Here is a 7,914-nt window from a genome sequence, read left to right on the forward strand (position 1 = left end):
TTTCTCTCTCTGTCTCTCTGCCCCTCCCTTGCTCGTCCTTTCTCTCTCAAAATAAATACATAAACTTAAATAAATACATAAATAAAGACGAAAGCCCTGGGTGCGGGGCGCCTGGATGGCTCACTGGGTTAAGCGTCTGACTTTGGCTCAAGTCGTGATCTCAGGGTTCTTGCGTTTGAACCCCACGTCAGGCTCTGTGCTGACAGCTTGGAGCCTGGAGCTGCTTCCGATTCTGCGTCTCCCTCTCTCTCTCTGCCCCTCCTCTGCTCGCTCGCTCTCTCAAAACTAAATAGTAAAAAAAGTAATAAACAAGCAAAAAGAGAAACCCCCGGGGGCACCCTCCTTCCTCTGTGTCCTGAAAAGCCGCTGCTGTGTGCCTGCGCTGCCCCCGGCCGGTGACTTGGGGACTGCGGCTGTCAGCGCTCTCTGACATTGTCACTCACAATCTGGTTCATTCAGGCAAACACACCTGTGCTGCTTTGGTCAGACCAGTGACCAAAGGCCTCGAGGCGGAAGCTGTGACTGGGAGGAAGCACATGGGGCTTCTGGGTAATGGAATGTTCAGCTTCTTATTTATTTTTTTTTTTTAACATTTATTCATTTCTGAGAGAGAGAGATAGAGCACAAGGAGGGGAGGGGCAGAGAGAGAGGGAGACACAGAACCAGAAGCAGCTCCAGGCTCCGAGCTGTCAGCCCAGAGCCCGATGCGGGGTTCGAACCCCCCAACCACGAGATCCTGACCTGAGCCAGAGTTGGAAGCTTACCCCGACTGAGCCGCCCGAGCGTTCCGTGGAAATGTTCAGCGTCTTGACCCGGACCCCGGCAGCGTGGATGTGTCCCATGTGGATCGCTGCAGAGAGCTGCACGTAGGATTTGTGCACTCCTCCGTTACACTGGATCTTCTCCCGGAACAAGATGTTCCTAAAATCCGCTTTCGGATAAAACATTGGGAAGAAAGCCAGACAAACAACACGGGGCACCTGCTGGGGCCGCTAACTTAGGAGCGAGCCTCCTGCAAACCCCGGAGCCGGTCCTAAGAAGCTAAAACGTAGCTAGAAAGAGCCCTTCCGCCCCAGTGGTGCTGGCTTGCGCTCTGAGCAAATCTGCCCTGTGCGTTTATTCCTCTAAGAATATCTATCTTGGGTCCCTGGGGGGCTCTGTCGGTTATGTGTCCGACTTCAGCTCAGGTCCTGATCTTGCAGTCCGTGGGTTCCAGCCCCGCGTCGGGCTCTGCGCGGACAGCTCGGGGCCTTGCAGCTGCTTCGGATTCTGTGTCTCCCTGTCTCTGCCCCTCCCCCGCTCGTGCTCTGTCTTACTCTGTCTCAAAAAACTAAACTAAAAAAAAAAAAGAAGAATAAATCTTGGGGCGCCCGCATGGCTCAGTCGGTGAAGCGTCTGACTCGGGATTTCGGCTCAGGTCGTGATCTCACGGTTCGTGATCTCACGGTTCGTTAGTTTGTGAGCCCTACATCGGGTTTTTGGCTGATGGTGTGGAGCCTGCTGGAGACTCTCTGTCCCTCTGTCCGCCCCTCCTCCACGCACGCTCTCCGTCTCCCTCGCTCTCTCAACATAAATAAATGAACCTTAAATAAAATTTTAAGAAAAATATATATCTTAAGAGCGTCTGGCTGGCTCAGTCGGTAGAGCATGCGACTCTGTCTTAGGGCTGTGAGTTCAAGCCCTATGTCAGCCATGGAGCGTACTTAAAAAATATATATATTTATTCATATATATATATTTATATACATATCTTAAATAAAAATATATCTTAAAATGTAAATTAAATTAAATCATGTGAGGCCTTCAGGGACATAGGGCCTCTCGTGGCAATTCTCTTGCTGCGTCACGAGGCATCACAAATTTAGTGGCTTAAAGCAGCGCCCAGTGATTAGCCGGCACTTCCGTCGGGCAGCCGCCCAGCTGCGCTCTCTGCTCAGGGCCTCCCAGAGCGGAGATGTAGGCGCTGGAGGACCTCGCCTCCTTCCTGGAGGCGAAGGAGCGAAAGAACGTGCTCCCAAGCATGTTCAGGTTTCGACGGAATCCACTTCTTGCAGCTGCGGGACTGAGATCCCCTTTCCCCGGCCGCCCTCTCCTCCGCAGACCACTCACACCCCTGGTCACATGGCCCCTCCCCTTCCAAGTCAGCAACAGGGGCTCCCGGGCCGCTCAGTCGGTCAAGGGTCCAACTTCGGCTCAGGTCATGATCTCATGGTTTGTGGGTTCGAGCCCCGCATCGGGCTCTGGGCTGACAGGGCGGAGCCCAGTCTGGATCCTCTGTCTCCCTCGCTCTCTGCCCCTCCCCCCTTGCTCTCGCTCTCTCGCTCTCTCAAAATGAATAAATAATAAAACATTAAAAATAAACAAGATTAGGTCCATTTGGAAAAATCTTAAGGTCAATTATGTGTGCACAGCAGCACCTATGGTCATATGTGAGGTCAGCGCAAAGTAGCACAAAGTAACATGAGGGTGACATCTTGTAGTCAGACCCAGGGACGACGGCATGGAGTCTCCGGGCCCCTCTTAGAGCTCTACCCAAACACGGAGCGACCCTGTCCCCTCTGCAGACCCCTGCCGGCCAGCTGAGGGGCTCAGGACGGAGCAATGCAGGGAGGCTGGGCTGGGAGCCTGGCACTCTCACCTCCGGGGCAGTCAAGAAAGGCTCCTGGGGGAGGCGCCTGCTGGGGGGCGGCTCGGTTGGTTAAGCGTCAGACTCTTGATTGGACTCAGGCCGAAATCTCAAGGTCCTGAGATTGGGCCCCGTGTCAGCTCCACGTCGAGTGTGCAGTCCGCTTCAGTACACTCTCCCCTTCCCTCTGCTCCCGCCCGCTTGTGCTCCGTTAAAGACTATCTTTGTGGGGCGCCTGGGTGGCTCAGTCGGTTAAGCCTCCAGCTTCGGCTCAGGTCAGATCTCACGTTTGCGGGTTCGAGCCCCGCATCAGGCTCTGTGCTGACAGCTGGCTCAGAGCCTGGAGCTGCTTCCGGTTCTGTGTCTCCCTCTCTCTCTGCCCCTCCCCCTCCATGCTCTGTCTCTCTCTGTACCAAAAATAAATTAAAAAAAAATTTTTTTAAACTGTCTTTGTGGGGCGCCTGGGTGGCTTAGTCGGTTAAGTCTCCGACTTCAGCTCAGGTCATGATCTCATGTTCGTGGGTTCAAGCCCCATGTCGGGCTCTGTGCTGATACGCTCAGGGCCTGGAGCCTGCTTTGGATTCTGTGTCTCCCTCTCTCTGCCCCTCCCCCCTCATGCTCTGTCTCTCTCTGTATCAAAAATAAATAAAACATTTAAAACTGTAATTTAAGAAAAGCTCCTGGGGGCACCTGGGTGACTCAGCTGGTTGAGTGACCAACTCTTGCTTCCGCTCAGGTCATGAGCTCACGGTTCGAGCCCCACATCGGGCTCTACACTGACTGTGCAGTCAGCTTAGGACGCTCTTTCTCTCCCTCTCTCCCTCTGCCCCTCCCCGGCTCACTCTCTCTCTCTCTCAAAATAAATAAACAAACAAGTAAATTTAAGAAGGAAGGAAGGAAGCAAGGGACGAAGGGAGGAAGGAAAGGGCAGATGGAAGGACAGAAGGACAGACTGACGGAAAGAAGAATGGAAGTAAGGAGGGAAGGAAAGGTTCTGAAAGGAGATCTCTAATGTTGGCCGATTAAAACAGGTAAGATTTTATCATCGGTAATTAATGAGCGGGTGACCTGGGTAGAGGAAACAGTAGCTCAGGAGAAAGGACTGAGAGGCAGGGCGGCCACTCTGAGACCCCGAATGTCAGAGAGCGGATTCTCGAAGGTCACGCAGAAGCACGTCGTCTCCACAGCGAGAAGCGCACCCCGGCGGGGGCGTCACGTGATCCTCGCCTGGGCGTGTGGCAAGAAAATACTTGCATGATAGTTATATTTTTTAATTATTTTTAATGTTTATTTATTTTTCAGAGCGAGAGAGACAGCACACAAGCAGGGGAGGAGCAGAGAGAGAGGGGGACACAGAATCGAAGCAGGCTCCAGGCTCCGAGCTACTGGACGCGGGGCCTGAACCCATGAACCCTGAGATCATGACCTGAACCCAAGTCAGATGCTTAACCGACTGAGCCCCCAGGCACTCCAATATTTATATATATTTTTATCCCTTGTCTTCCGATTTCTGCTCGGGCATGGTTTACACGGTGCCCAATAGACGTGGGGGGCACACACATCAGCGCCTTGCTGCCGCAGTGATGACTTCGCAAGTAGCCACTCAAGACCAGGAATGTCATCACGTCGCTCTGTGCCGGGGAGCCGGTGCGCTCCAGGCAGGTTGCTCATGAGGCTGGATGCCACTTCCGATGCTTCGAAGGCTTGGCGGAGGCTGCAGAACCCACTTCAAGGCCTGGTGGACAGGCCTCAGCCCCTCACTGCGTCCCGACAATCTGGCGCCGGGCTCCTCCCAGAGCAAGGGAATCAAGAGCCGTAGACGGAGCCGTGAGTTGTCCTATCCCAATAACCGTCCGTCACTTCCATGACATTCTCGCAGTTCCGCAGGCCAACCTGACGCGGCACGGAAGAAACTACTCACAGGGGTGCGAATTCTGGGAGGTAAGGCTCCTCGGCGCCATTGTGACGGCGGCCACATGTTTAGCATTCATGAATGAGTGACTACATGCCGGGGACACACGCTCAGAAACAGTCACAGCCGGCGCACCTGACCCGCCAAATTACAGACCGTGAGCGCAGACCACAAGGTTCTGGGCTGGAGACACGGGTGGTGGAGGTGAATGTTGCCCAGGGCCATGGCTCACCGATTACCCCGCCCAGTGAGGGCCCAGAGGCCCTGCCCACGAAGGAAGGGGAAGAAACCCCCCCAGGACTGCCAGCTGGACAATCGGAGGAGCAGGGTGGACCCTTAGGGCCCGTTCTACGCATCCCCAATGCCCGCTCGAGACTGCCAAGGAGAGAGGGCGGTGCACCCCCCGCTGGGATGAGTCAAGAGAAGGAAGTGTTTTCCAGCAGCAGGAGGTCGGAGCGGTGGCACAGAGAAGCAGCGGGCACTGAGGGCGTGTGGACCCAGAGAAGGAAGGGCGCCCAAGGCTGGAGGTCCCCAGGAAGCGTGTGAGGGCGGGGAAGTCCGTGCAGCCCAAAGAGGGAGGCTACCAGCAGATGTGAGTTCACCCTGTCCTAATCTGGAGAGTGGGCTGGATGTCCGTCGGAGGGCTGGTGTGGCCTTGGCACCTGCCTGGCTCCTACTCGGCGCCCAGCACATGCTAGCTGTCCGCATCCGGGTTACGATCACCAGCAGCGCCCCAGGGCCTCTGAATGTGGGGGGCGGGGGAGGCTGGGGTCACAGCAGAGCACCTCTCTCCCTGTCTCCCAGGAAGCGGTTAGCGACTTCCCTGGGACGGAACTGGGGGAACTGGGGGGCTGGCATGGTGGCCGAGTTAAGACAGCCCCTCACGTTCTGTGGAAGAGCCCCGGGCGCTGAGCCCCCTCGGCCACCGCCCACGCCCCCAACTGCTCCCCAGCGCTCTCAAGCTTGGGTCTGGGATTCGCCTGCCTGCTTCTCGCCCGGCCCCCAGGGTCAGGGCTGCCACACGTGTCCCCGGGGTTGCAGAGTCAGGCACCCGGAAGGCCTCGCCAGGAGGTGACTGAACAAATGGGGAGAGGGGGAACAGAAGGCTCAATGCTGACTTTCTGAAGAGGGTGACCTGCAGCTCCCTGCACCCAGGAGAGGCTGAGCAGGGCCTCGTGGGGAGGAAGCAGGAGGTAAGGCGCAGCCTGGGCGGGGGACTCAGTGCGAGGAGCAGCCACACGGGTCTCCCGGGGCCGCGAGGAGGAGGTGGACACCGCCCAGTTGTCAGTGAGCACCCACAGAGCCCACTCAAGGGCCTCCATCCCCCCGCACCTGTGAGAGAACTTTCTCCCCGGTTCTCTGCACCCCCGGCACACTCTAGCTCCTCCGCATCAGGACAGGCTCCTGTGACCTGGGACCAGTCAACGCCTCTTCCCCAAGTTTACTGAGAAGTGAACATTTAGAAAAAGGTAGAGCTCACCACACCTGGGTGGCTCGGTCAGTTAGACCTCCCACTCCTGGTTTCGGCTCAGATCATGATCTCCAGGGTCGATGGATGGAGTCCCACATGGGTCTCTGTGCTGACAGTGCAGAGCCTGCTTGGGATTCTCTCTCCCCCTCTCCCTGCCCCTCTTCCCCACTTGTGCTTGCTCTCTCTCTCTCAAAATTAATAAACATTAAAAAAGAAAGAAAAATGTAAAACTCCACGTTTCCAGGTTTTATTTAACTTAACGTTTACCAGTGACTGAGAACAGACCAATAAATAGCAACAATCGTTAACCGATTTCCAGCAGGTGCAGGGCCACGGGCGAGGCCCCGCTGCGTCGTGTCGAGCCTGCACGCCTCGTGGCAGTCCAGCGAGGTCGGTGGTTCTTGTCCCCGTTTTCGAGCTAGGGAAGTTGAGGCTCACAGAAGGTAGCTCTTATCCCAGCCACAGTACCCGGCCACCTCGCACCTTACCTCCGCTGCCTGGCTGGTTCTCCAGCGCCCCCTGCCGGGCTTTCTCTCCACCCCCAAGCCCGGGGGCGGACCAGCCAGGCGCCCACCGCCGGCCCCCTCCCACCGCCCACGACAGCTTTGTAGGACACGTTCCAAACCTGGAATCGCTGGTTTCTCCTCCTTGTCTCCCTCCCGCCCCTCGGCACCGACCTCCAGTCCCCCAACATTCCCAGCTGGCGCCCCCCTCCCCCCTCCCCGGCCCCCACCCCAGGCTTCATCACCATCCTGGCCTCCATTCCAGTGCTGCTGGGAGAAGCACTCCCTGCCACCCGTCTCCACCAGCAGAGACGCGCAGCTCCTTCAAGGGCACCGTCCTTATTTTCATGATCTGCACCCCCTGACTTTCTCCGGGCTCCGCTGCGGGGACCCCAAGGTCCCTGAGGGCCGGCATGTTGCATCCCCAGCATTTCAAACACAGCTTGGCACCAAGGAAGAGGCCAATACGTTATTTTTTGAAAGAAATAGAGGCGGGGCGGGGTGGGGGGCGTGAAGAGGAGTCAGGATCTAAACCGCAGTCTGGAAATGCAGTGCGCCCGTCCACCGGCTCCTTACCCGGCCAGGGGCCAGGGAAGAGCTCTTTATAGAACTGGAAAAGTTACCACAGACTGCCAAAGTGCCTCAGGAATGAGACGGGGGACGGTGAGATGGCTTTTTTTTTTTTGAACCGTATGTATTTCTATATTTATATGAATTTTTATAAGGCCCATGGATTACTTTCATCATCTAGAAAGTGATGCTTGCGGGATGAGGGGACTCTACCCCCTTCCCGGGGTCTCTCTTTAACCCCTTAGAGCCGTCACCTGCACACACCCTCCTCAGCTTGCAGAGGCTGCCCTCCAGCCGGCGGAAGGGAACATCGGCACAGCCGCAAGCCATCTGCTCCCACGCAGAACCAAGCTAAAAGAAGGATTATTTGGAAAACGTCCTTGGAAGTTGTGCTCCCCCCACCCCCACCCTGGGGAAGAGGCGTCAGAGTCACCTGGGAGGTTTCCTGAAATGCACAGCCAGAGAGGGGGGCGGGGAGGCGGGGGGGGGGGGGGGGGGGGGGGGGGGGGGGGGGGGGAGGGGGCACCTCCGGATTCGGTGGGCTGGGCTCTCTTGCCTAATGCCCTGCACGCAGGTCTGTGCAGGGCGACCCACAGAGAGAGCCACTGGGTTAAGTGCCGCAGCACCAGACCCTCGCTCGCCTTGGATCAGCTCAGGCAGGGGCAACCCCCCTCCCAGAACTGCTGAGCCTCTACGATCTTTTGAATCTGACTCCTAACTTCTGCCAGCAGGGGCAACCCAAACTGCCCTCTGCACCATCTAGCACTCAGCCATCTGGGGCGGGGGGGGGGGGGGGGGGGGGGGGGGGGGGGGGGGGGGGGGGGGGGGGGGG

Source organism: Suricata suricatta, chromosome 17 (assembly GCF_006229205.1).
Source record: "Suricata suricatta isolate VVHF042 chromosome 17, meerkat_22Aug2017_6uvM2_HiC, whole genome shotgun sequence".
Classification (NCBI taxonomy): Eukaryota; Metazoa; Chordata; class Mammalia; order Carnivora; family Herpestidae; genus Suricata; species Suricata suricatta.